Below are 12070 nucleotides of genomic sequence, written 5' to 3' on the forward strand. Positions count from 1 at the left end.
ATATAGGAAATGTCTGTTGTGTCCAATTCAGAGATTGATGGTGTATAATAATATTCTGACATGATGCTGGAAGATCCTCTGTGTTTCTGGCTGTAATTTTCTAGTTCATTATCTTATAATTGGACTGTGTCCTTTGCAAGTAGCAGAATTTGGTCATAGTTGCTGATGCAGCATAGGGGGGAAAAGTCCTTACCATGATAATGAGTCTGACTTTTTTCCGTTGGGGGAGCATCAGACCTCTAGTGATTAGAATCCATAAAGTCTAGCCATATTCTAAACTGTGACACAAAGCAGTCTTCAGCGATGTTCTTTGCTTCAGTTTTCTTTTCAACAGTGTTGTTTGGTGCCCAGAAGCTGGAAGACTGGGAAAGGAAGAACCAGTTGCTTTCCTGATAGAGAACTGCCAGCCTTGTATTATTTATAGAAACCTTAGGCTTCCTTAAAGAACATCTGCAAAAGTAGCCTTTTGTATAGGTTGACTTTCTAAAGGACAAGGTACAGTCTATAAGAGGAACATGGGGTGGGGCTGGGTGGTAGTGAAGCCAACTGAGTGCACAAATGACCCAGGTTCAAATACCTGGTCCCCTCCTGCAGGGGGAGAACACTTCACAAATGATGAGGCAGTGTTGCAGGTGTCACATTTGCTCTCTCCCTCTTTATCTCCCCCTCTCCTTGATTATTTTTTTGTTTTATTTTATTTATCTATTTTTTTGCTGTTGTTGTTCTGTCAAATAAAAAGAACTTGAGGTAAGAAGTAACTGTGATCATCAGGTTCACACCATCCCATCCCCAGTGCTGACCAGCCTGTGCACCCCACTGCTTTCACTGACCCCTAGGCCTGTCCTGACCCCACGCTTCCTCCCTGGTGGTCACTCCAAAGCCATGCCACTCACTGATATTCTTGACTTCCAGAGGCATGACTCTGGAGTAACAGAGAACAGAACAGATTCCCAGATATTCTTAATCCACCTCTGACTGAGGCACCCTGGGGTTTGTTGTTTAAATCCTGACTCCACCTCCCAGCCCCCTCAGCCTAGCTGCCCTCTGAGCTGGACTCACCAGCTACTCAGGGGCATGTTCTGCACAGGTTCCTTATCACTCCTCTATTCATGTGACTTTCGAGTTGGGACTCAGTCTCCTTAGAACACACTAAATGTTTAAAATTAAACATCTTTTTCTCTGACCTCAATCTTCTCCCATATTACAGCTAGCAGAAAGCATCTTTACTCTCATTACAATCTCTCTTCAGTGCCTTTATCATTTCCCCCACTCATAATCCTCGGGCCCTTTCTCCCATCCCACTCATACCCTCTGCCCCGACCTTAGCCCTGTTGCCCCGGGGTGGCTCACACCTGGTGCAGGTGCAGCCTGGATCTTGCCAGCTGCCTGCCTTCTCGGCAACCTGAACTAGCTTTCCTTTCTGCTGGAGAAAAATCCCCCAAACCATGCAGATTATTGTGAGAATCAGCTCCAGCTTGCTACATTAGTCTACTGGCATTGCTACAATAGGCTACACACACTGAGGTGACTTCAATCAACAGAAATGCATTTTCTCAAGCTAGAAAGCTAACCCAGGGTGGCAGCAGAGCCACACACCCTTCCTCAGGAAGGTCTCAGAAAGAATAGCACAACTTCCACAGGGGCTGTATCAGTCCTTGGCATCGCTTGGCTTCTGTGAGCCCAACTCCAGTCTCCACCTCCATCTCCACACGGCTTTCTTCCCGGCACCTCTCTGCTTGTAAGGCCACCCACCACTTGTTTCAGACCCACCCTTATCCAGCAACTTGCCACAAGTTAATTGTCACATCTGTAAAGACCATTTCCAAATAAGATCAGATTCTAAGGTTCGAGTGGACACAGTCTGGGGACACTTTTCAACCCAGTTCAGAAAAACTGCAGGCCCACAGGCACTTTCCTCTCCCCACCTCTTCTCCAGCATTCACCCCAGCTCTTCGTGTCCATGTGAGTAAGCTCCTGGCAGAGCTGTGGACTGTCTCCCACCACGTGCTCATCTTCTAGTAAACCCCATCCCTCCTCATCTGTCATAGATTCATATCCATAGGTCAGGGTACATCGAGCCCTAGAACCCAGATCCCACCCCTCCTTGCCCCGGCACACTCTCTCAGTTCCTTCCTCTGTCAGCCCCCTCGTCCTGAGGAGAGGTTAGGGCTGGAACTAGACTGGAGCAGATAGAACTAGACTTCCAGAGATTTCTTCCAGTTCTCAGGCTTGATGGTTTCCTGAGAGTTCAAGAATATTCAGTTCTCTTTGTTTATAAAGCTTCTAGGCAGTTTGTGGTTAAACATGGTGGTGCTTTTTTTTTTCTTTCCCTTAAACGTTGAGACTACAGAATGCAACATCTTTCTCATGCGGTTACTGTAATTTCAAAGAGCTTATTTTTAGTATCCCTATTTGTTATTATAAAATTTCTCTGAAATAGAAAACATACTAGGGAAACTTTAAATAGAAACGAGCTTTACTGAAGTCTGAGATCTGAAGATACAGACTTTGATGTATTAAGTTATCTTTTGATGTTCTGAAGTCTGAAAAATTCCCTTGTAATATTACAAGATTTGCATGTTTATAAACTAGGCTTATGATCTAATTTAATTTTTCAAAGAAAGTAGGATGACAAAGTAATAATGTAAAAGAAAATGGAAACAAAACTGTCTAAGAGTTAAGCAGGAACTTTAATATTTTTATCATTTCCTTCCTTTCCTCACAGTGTCTCTAGTATGAAGAAATCAGTTATTTATGACAAAAAAATGTTTTTACCAGTTCTTCCTATGCACAGATAGTTTTGACTCAGAACTAGAGCAGTTTGATCTTTACCCACAAACTAGTTAGTGTTGCTCCCATTCCAAATGAGTCTTTCCAGCCTAAAATGAGGTGTGAGCACACAAGCACCACAGAGGACAGCCCTGTCCAGCCTGGGTGCCTCATTTCAGCTTCTTTCCTCAGATGGCCCCCAGTGACTGACTAACACATCCTGGTGACTCCTGGTGGAATCTGCTCTGTATCCCCCAGGTCACCTCAAGGCCACCCTGGGCTGTGACTTGCTGCTCAAGCCACTGTGCCCCATTTGCCCTCCCACTTTCAACACCCACTCTTTGGAGGCCACTTTGTACTGCCACAAGGTCCATGCACCAGATGGGGGCTGTGGGAGTGGAGGAGAGTCTTGCTGGAGCTATTGTTTGAGCAATCGCTCTCTCCTTTCCTGTCAGCTCCCCTCCACCCCCACCTCAGTTTTGTTCAGATGCAGTAAGTTTCATAAACACCCAATGAATTCTGGTCAGATAAAATGGCACAAATCTTCAAAGGTTGCTAAAGAAATTTGTTTTTTCAATAAAAATTGCTACAAACTTGGATAGTTGGACACAATTCTGGTTAATAGTACATTCTGTAAATTTTGCATAATGGGTATTTGGCAAGTTGATCCCTTAGTAAATCGACCCACTTCACATCTCATCCGATATTAAATCACAGGTTCACTTGGGACTTGTACTGTAACTCTCTTCATGACGGTGAGCTTTAGAACACTTGTCGGATTTCACATAATGTCTTCCAGTTGAATATTGTTCCACATTTAATCTTACTGAGAACAAAATGTTGTCATCTCTCTGGGGGTTTAGTTGGTATACACAATTACAATAGTTCTTCTAGGACATGGTGTTAGAGTTCTCTACAGCATAGCTGGGTGTTGACCTTATTTTCCTTTCTGTTTAATTGGATGAATTGAGAAACATGTGACAGCTAGAGTATATGTTTATTCATAGTCTGCAGAGTAAGTGAGAGTTGTCAGGTTGTAGAGGAAAAGTGAAGAAAAGGAACAGTATCTATCTGACCGACTACTGCAGATTTAAATTAGACATGCAGCTGAGTAAGAACATATCCTTCTCTTGTTCACTTAAGTTATACAACTGTTGATAAGGAATGTCTGTTCTTGTTTTTTTTAATTTAAATTTTATTTATTTTATTTGATAGAACAGAGAGAAATTTTTGAGGGAGGAGAGATAGAGACAGACGGGGAAGAGAAAGACAGAGAGTAAAACACAGATGTGTATACACACAGATATGGCCATAAATAAAAAAGAAACATTTCTGTTGTTATTCAAAGAATATTGAGTTATCCAACTATTAGGGAGGGATGAGCATTTACTGAGAAATTTTCTAGTTCCTGTTGGGTTTGCTGGTGCTTTTATAAGCTTCACTGTCCCCTTTGTTGTCTTTGACAGATAGTTAGTAACAGGCCTGGTTTCTTTCTTGCTGTTCATCCAGCATTTGCAAAGAGTCCTTTGTAATAAAATCCAGAATCCAAGAGGTGACTCCAACCAAGATGACATTTTCAATTTTATTGAACTATTTATTTTGAACGGAGGTCTTATTTATATCTCTCCACCAGTGAGAGCTCAAGGGCATCTATCTGTCTTCAGTGCTGCCCTTCTGGAACATTTGATTTTACTTTCATTATCATTCTACTCTCAGACTTTATCGAGAGAAGGCCTCAGCAGTCTGCTGTCAGTAAGAATTTCAAATCCTTCACAGAAAAGGCCTTCATCCAAACGCTCAGTGATTCTGGAATATACATGGGTGAAGAAGATGTGGCTTAAAACAGCACTCAAAAATACTTTTTGTCAGCTATTTACTTCAACTTTCATCACCTTATCACTTTCAGTAGGCCTTTCAATAGATTGCTTTTTCGGGAGGAAGCAGGCGGTTGGATCCTCTTTTGCTGAAGCAACTTTGTAGGCAGCAAAGAAGGCACTGGATTCTAGAAAGAAGTGACGAATACATTAACAAGAATCAGATTTGATTTGCTCTACCAGGAGGCAATAAACCTGTTTATTATCTACTCTTGTGTGGCTGTATATATTTGGGGAATGCTGAGGCATAGTTTCTACACAGAGGAAGGAAATTAATAAGCAAATTGCAAATTTACTTGAGAATAGAAACTTGATATTAAGACAGTTCATCTTATGCCGTACCGTTTGAAACTCAGTGATAGTTTCAGAAACTAATTAGTGAGTAGCAGATAGTGAATGGCATGGAAATATTATTAATGATGCATAGAAAACTCAGATACTCATGGGTCTAGTCAATTTATTTTTATACAAATAAAGCAAGATTCAAGGGTTCCACATATAATATTAAAACAAGAAAAAATAGTTAAGTGCTAATAGACCAGCAAAAAAGATGCCTAGTTAGGGTTAAGTCCTCTGCCATCCATCACTTGTCTAGCTGTCACTAGTGAAATTCACTCTGTGATTTGCATCACTAAAGCATGCTGTGATGGTGCAGGTTTAGTGCCATAAATATTTTTCATTTCAGTTCTTCTTTAAACTCAGAGGTAGAACTGTTTGGCTTGTGAGCAGTTTGTTTTACATTTGTTGACTAGCAAATAAGTGAATACTGTCTTCACAATCATGGGCATTATGCAGTCAGCCTATGTTACATCTATACTGGGGGGGGGGGGGAAAGGTTGAGTTGCTCTCTAAGCTACACTGTGAGGGTTAACTTGCTGGCTCACCCCCTTCATGTCTGTGGAATGAGGACACCTGGCATGAGATTATTGTCTGCAGAAGACCATGTTGCTAGTGCAGAGGGTCCACACTCAGGGTTCATGGATACATGGCTATTGCTGATGCTGATGGCCTGTCAATGTGCAGATTCCAACTGCTGAAGAACTTTGGAAATGTTTATATTGTGTTCTTTTAAGGCCAACAAATGAATGCCTTTTTTGGACCTGTTTTCTTTATGTCAAGTAAAAAAATTGTCTTTGATTTTAAGTTATTATTAAACTATCTTTTCTCAGGTATGTGATAGAAGACTAAATACAACTAGACATGTGATTCAGCCAAAAAGAAGGAGGAGGAGGAGAACTCAGTTTTCTGGCCATTCCAGTATCATTATCACTAATTGTTCTAGGTGGCTGGGACATCAAAGCTATGTTTAAAGTCACTATTATTATGTTATCTCTGCCTTCAAATTATATTTTTAAAAGTGCTATATACTCATTTGGCTAATTATTAGAGGACACAGTCCTGCCAAGTGTTACTAAGCACCTCCTGTAGTCAGGCCCTGAAAACTCGATAGTTAAGGAAGTGTTTACCCATCTTCTCTGATAACCAACATGTCACAGCTGGTGAAGAAACACAGGCGGGAACAGAAAGCACCAAACTACACTATTTCTCCTTTCTTTGCCTTAAATACCCGATCCACCCCAGAGGTGAACTCCTGTATATCTCGAGTGTTGGGTATCACTGTTGCTCTTCTTCACCACCAGATGTTGTCTCCTTCCTTTGAATGTCTCTGCATCTTTTATTCACAGCACTGTTATACCTGCATTCCTGTCTCTCCTTCCACACCCTTACCATCCTGAGAATTGTCCGAGCCCAGCACAGGCCTGAGCCCCTATCCCACCACTCACTGGGCTCTGGGCTCTGGGCTCTGGGCTCTGGGCCCATGTGAGGAATAAACACCTCCTGCTCATCCCCACATTAAAGATGCACTGTGAAAAGTGATGGAGCACCAAGGAAATGAACTAGAGAATCTTAATCAACTTGACTGACACAAAAACATTTTTCTTCCTAATTTAATAGTTATATTTGTGAGGTCCTATTAATGTGACTTTCTCAACTCAGAATGAATTAAATTATGTATAGAACAAGATAAATAGATCATTATATCATTGCTAAGAAACTGAAAATAAAACTGCTGCAGGATAGTTTAACTCATTTCATGTACTTTAATAATGTCCATTTAAATATATGCAGTGATTGCATTCATTACAAAGGATTAGAGTCATCTATTCAAGTACATCCAACATAAAATGTTATTTGCCAACCTGCAACAGAAATATCACTCTTGGGCAAAGCCTCAAATGGAAAATAGTTTCTCTTCTTTCTGGTTGATGCAAATTCAAGAACTCTCACACTCCCTCCACTTAGTGTTAGATGAATGAAGAATAAAAGCTTAGCTGAGGCCTTTCTTTTCATTCATCTATTTATTTTTACCAGAACATAGCTCAGCTCTGGCTTATCGTGGTACTGGGGATTGAACCTGGGACCTTTGGAAGACCCTTTGCATAAACATTATGCTACCTCCTCAGTCCTGAAGGGCTTCCATTATTAAAAATCAAATCCAGTATATCAATATATTCTGACATATGGATCACAGATTCCATAGAGCCCTTCAAAACCAGTACTAAGCATTCACAATGAATCAGTCACTGGTGGTTGATTTTATCTATAAGGATTCCAATAAATATTGTCTCAAAAGTATTACTATTCAAAAATTATTGTTTTCACCCCACACTTGTGAGGTGAAGCCAAAAGTAGACTTTTTTAAGAAAATGAAATACATTTAGTATATCCACCAGTGTTTCCTTTAGTGCTGCCCTGGTTTTATTTGTGTAGGAACCATTTTATTATTATTTTTTTTATTTATAAAATGGAAATATTGACAAGACTATAAGATAAGAGGGGTACATTTCCACACAATGCCCACACCCAGCGCTCCATATCCAATCCCCTCCCCTGATAGCTTCCTTATTCTGAGTCCATACTCTGGGATTATGGACCCAGGGTCATTGTGGGGTGCAGAAGGTGGAAGGTCTGGCTTCTGTAATTGCTTCCCCGCTGAACATGGGCATTGGCAGGTCAATCCACACTCCCAGTCTGCCTCTCTCTTTCCCTAATAGGGTGGGGCTCTGGAGAGGTGGGCCTCCAGACACATGGTAGGGTCATCTCCCCAGGGAAGTCAGGTTGGTAAGGAGCCACTTTTTTTTAACTCCTTACTGCATCTTCCCTTGACCTTTTCCCTTGTCTGAGTTTCCAGCCCTGACCTTTCTCTCAGACCCATTCTCTTCTTGTATTTTACAGTAGGCCCAGGGGTTTTCTTAAGCTTTAGTCATCTGTCAGCAAACGCTAGAAGAAGAAGTCATCTGTCTATATCACAGCTATATTGGGTGCAGTGAAGTGCTTACACTGACTTGAGCAACCCCAGACCCCCACCCCAGTCTCTATTCTGCCAGGTACCTCCTGAGCTCTGCAGGCCTGCTCCCAGCAGAGCAGGGACCCTGGTGGGCAGGGCCTGTCTCACACATCCTCCCAGCTCATTCTGAACCACCATCCACATCAGCACCCAGCTGCTTGGAGCTTTTGCCAACCTTAATGGGCCCATTTAAAAGTCATATGCTAGAAAGCCTTTTTTATTTATATCAAGGTGATATTTATACCAAGAGTTTCAAATAATAGGCCTGCACAGTTTTCCAGAAGAGAGCCTGGAATTGAGGATTCTAAATTTGAATATGGTATGCTATCACTTTTCAACTATTTTTACAGCATGCCAAGAACTATTGTAATATTTCTGGGCGATTTTTCAATGCCGAGTTCCTCTGTGAGTGAGGATAATTATTATAGTGATAAAAAGAACCAAAGCAAAACACTAACTTGACTTCAGTATATTGTTTCTTTTGGTTAAAGACCAAGATTGTAGGTTTAGTCCCATGGGGAGCAGTTAACTTCCCACCAATTTTCAGTGTTCACATGAGAATGACTAGGTTAGCACAGATCCATTTGCCACAGTCCCAAGTTAGCAGATGCAGAAAATAATACATTTTAGTGAAAGCATTTCAGTTATTTGGCAAGGTTGCTATTGCTGTTTCAATACAGTGCGAGAGATACACCAACTAAGTGATTTAACTGTGTATAAGTTCTTTATAAGTAGTGTAATTCAACAACTGTTCTGTATTTATATTACATACCTATCAAACTGTATAAATTCCAGAGCTGCAAACAGAAGAGGGAAGAACATTAAGCTGAATTGGGGCTGACCCCTCAGAAAGCTGTCAGAGTGGTTGCAGGTAAAGAGAGGAAGGGGCATTTGACAAACTCTTCCTGCTAAGTTTAGGAGATTTTTGTGACTGTCCTCCCAGCTTCTTCCTCAAAAAGCATTTCTGGTATGAGTCAGCATTGGTCAGACATAGTCCAGTGGCAGAGCAGCAGAGCGGCAGAGCAGAAGTAAGGGGCTGATGGATGAGGCTGTAGACAGAGGCAGCATGGTATCCGTGCTGCAGGGTGGACTGTTGAGTTTTTCAAGCCATAGTTCCTGCCACTCTGGCTCTTCTGGATTCTACCAATGACTTAGAAACTGCCTCTTGGAAGAGTCCATTCTTTCTACACCCAACATCCACTAGGTCCAGTGTATTTCAGCTCCAAAAGCTAAGAGATTATCAAAATGTTTTCATGGAGTCTGCCTTTGCTGAGATGGTTAAGGGTGTCTGCATGACCATCACCTGCGCTCACACGGCAGCCCTTGGGCCTTCCTGAGCCTGGACACACATGCTTCAGAGATTGGGCAATGCACTAGCCTTGTTCAGGGGTGTTGGTATGCATGAGACCCCTTCTGTTTCATTTGGTTTAAGTCCCCCCTGCTTAACACTATTCTATTTACATAACCACTGCATTCTATTTACATAACCACTGTTAACAAGCACCACTCTCCCTCCAGGGCATTGGTGGTTCAGTGATAGGATTCTCGCCTGCCCCGCCCCCTCCTTGTCACACTCTGATTTTCACCAGTCACTTTTCTCTCCACCCTCTCTATGTCACATCCTGTTTCCACCCTACTTGGCAAGTATATATAAAGACAGCATTGTGAGTTTTAGGGTACTTGAGTTTAGCTTAGCTCGGCTTAGATTGTGCTGCGTCCTGCATGAATAAAGAGATACTGCCTACAGCTCAACCATGAGTCCCCGATCGTCTGTTACCCGCCCGTGAAGCCAGCCCGGTGAAAACAACCTAGCCCGGCGAAAACAACACAGGGGCATCAGCTTTGTGTTTCATATAAGAACTACTCATGGCGCTGGGCTGTGGCACGATTGGTTGAATGCACATATTACAATACGCAGTTAACTCCAGGGTCCCCACTGCAGGGTTGAAAGGTTCATAGACAGTGAAGCAGGGCTGCAGATGTCTCTCTTTCTCACTCCTTCTCTATCTCCCCCCCCCCAATTTCGCTCTATTCAGTAAATAAACTAGTAGAACTATATACTTTAATAAAGAACTTTTCACAGTGGATAAATCAAATCATCTGTTTCTCCCCAATGCTCTTTTCTTTCAGTCTACATAGTATGCATACTCAACAAAGAGCTTTTAAGCTGATTCTCTGAAATAATGGGGTGAGTCTCATGTTAGAGTGTAATCCTCATGGCTGCCTACTCCAGAGGTTCCCTAACAGTATGTTATCCTTGAATTTGTTCTTCAATTCACACTCTCTTCTCACCGGCTGCCTTACATGGATTACACTTGCATTTAGAGAGAGAAGAGAGATCTCTGAAACAGAACCTGTACAGCTTCCTTTCAAGCAGAGCAAGGCAGTCACTTAGAACATTTCAATTAGCAAAGAACTGAGATAGAATCATATTTCCATGCTTTACTTTGTGACCTTGATGGTGTACATAACACCTGGTTGGTAAATAAGCCTAAGAAAGCTTTAACTAGCATGTTTATGGAGCTGCACAGTGAAATGTACATATACAAGCGATCTAACATCACTGCAGAAATATATATGATAGTTCGTAGCACAGAGTAAACACTAAAATACTTTTCCACAAGTCTCTAGCACAGGGGACAAATTATGAAGGAAATTTGGGCTCTGTACCTGCCACTGTGGTAGAAAGCTTATGCTCTGCATGTATCAGATGTTTCAGGCCCTGGAGTAGATTTTCTCTCTCTCTCTCTCTCTCTCTCTCTCTCTTTCTCTTTCTCTCTCTCGTGTGCGTGCATGCGCGTGCACACACACACACACACACACACACTTACTTACTTAAGAAATGATCTGTAAACATACTGGAGAAAGCCCAGTCAGTACACAGTACAAAGAGAAAGGCCCGTCACTAATCATAATCACTACTAGGTTTCAGAACAGCAGCAACAAGACAGAAGTCAGAATGGCACATGGTTTCTAGCTAAGGGTTCTGAATATCCCTAAATTCTCAGTGTAAAAGCACGAGAGGCATTTTCAGACATTAAGAGTCTCAGAAGAGTTGCCTCCCCTTCATCTTCCTCAGGGAGTTGTGGAATGTGTATTCTTTCAAAATGAAGAGAAGTATACCAAAAAGGATGAAGTTAGAAAAATCAGGAAACACAGAAAATGGCGCCGGCAGGGAGTCTCCAAGGATAATGGTGGAGAGCCAGGGTAGCGGCTGTGTATCAGGCCTTGAGGTTCTGTAGTCTGATCAGAGCAGGAGCCTGGAGGGGCCCAGGAGGAACTGGCAAGACTGATGTGGGTGAATGCCAGAGGGGCCAGCACTCCCCAGTGGGGGCAGGAACCAGTCTCTAAAGAGAAAAACGAGCTAATTATTACCAGAGAAATCGATCTGTGTTGCAAGAAAGATGTAACAATTATTGCTCTCTGAAGGGTAGATCACCTAGATGGATTGGGCAACACCAAATGTTGATTTTAGCTAAGAATTTTGGTGTGCCCATGCTCAGGAAGGGAGGTGTGGAAGAAATGCTTTAGAGTAAAATGATCACTTTTCATATTTAAGTTGCTAATAGGAAAAGTGTAAAAATGTAATTCCAGGGTGGGCATTTTGTTTAGCTCTGAAGAAGTTAAGTATGAGAATAAACAGTTGAACATATTGGAAATGGTTATGGAGGGTGGGGGCATGGCATTACAAGGTGCAGGGAATTAATTGGGTAGGGGGATTGCTTCTTGTACTGGTAACAGGGCTTTACAAACTCTCATCAATGTGGTTCTTGAATTCCTGGACAAATGGGACTGAAGGTGCTGAAGCCTCTTCCATACCCCTAGCTTTGGCCTAGCCAGAGGAAGTGATGCCACTCATTTCCAGGCTACATCCCTCAGCCCCTCCAGCCCCTGCTTCCCATGCTGCAGCAGCCTGGAGGATGTAAAGAGACTGGAAGGTACCTAGTAATCTAGAAATCTTTCCTGTGTTCTTCAGCTTAGAGAAGAGTAAGAGAAAGATTTGATAGCAGTCTGTAAGTCAGAGGTTGACCAGCTGTTCTTTATAACACCAGAGTAGATATAGGTTGTACGTGCATTA

General features: G+C 42.2%; 1 protein-coding gene across 3 annotated transcripts in view; it reads left to right on the plus strand.

Moving 5' to 3' along the window:
* LCLAT1 (lysocardiolipin acyltransferase 1) overlaps window positions 1-12070 on the plus strand; it is a 157505-nt gene that overhangs the window by 122827 nt on the left and 22608 nt on the right. The gene's annotated exons all lie outside the window — the stretch shown is intronic.

Source organism: Erinaceus europaeus, chromosome 3 (genome assembly GCF_950295315.1).
Source record: "Erinaceus europaeus chromosome 3, mEriEur2.1, whole genome shotgun sequence".
Classification (NCBI taxonomy): Eukaryota; Metazoa; Chordata; class Mammalia; order Eulipotyphla; family Erinaceidae; genus Erinaceus; species Erinaceus europaeus.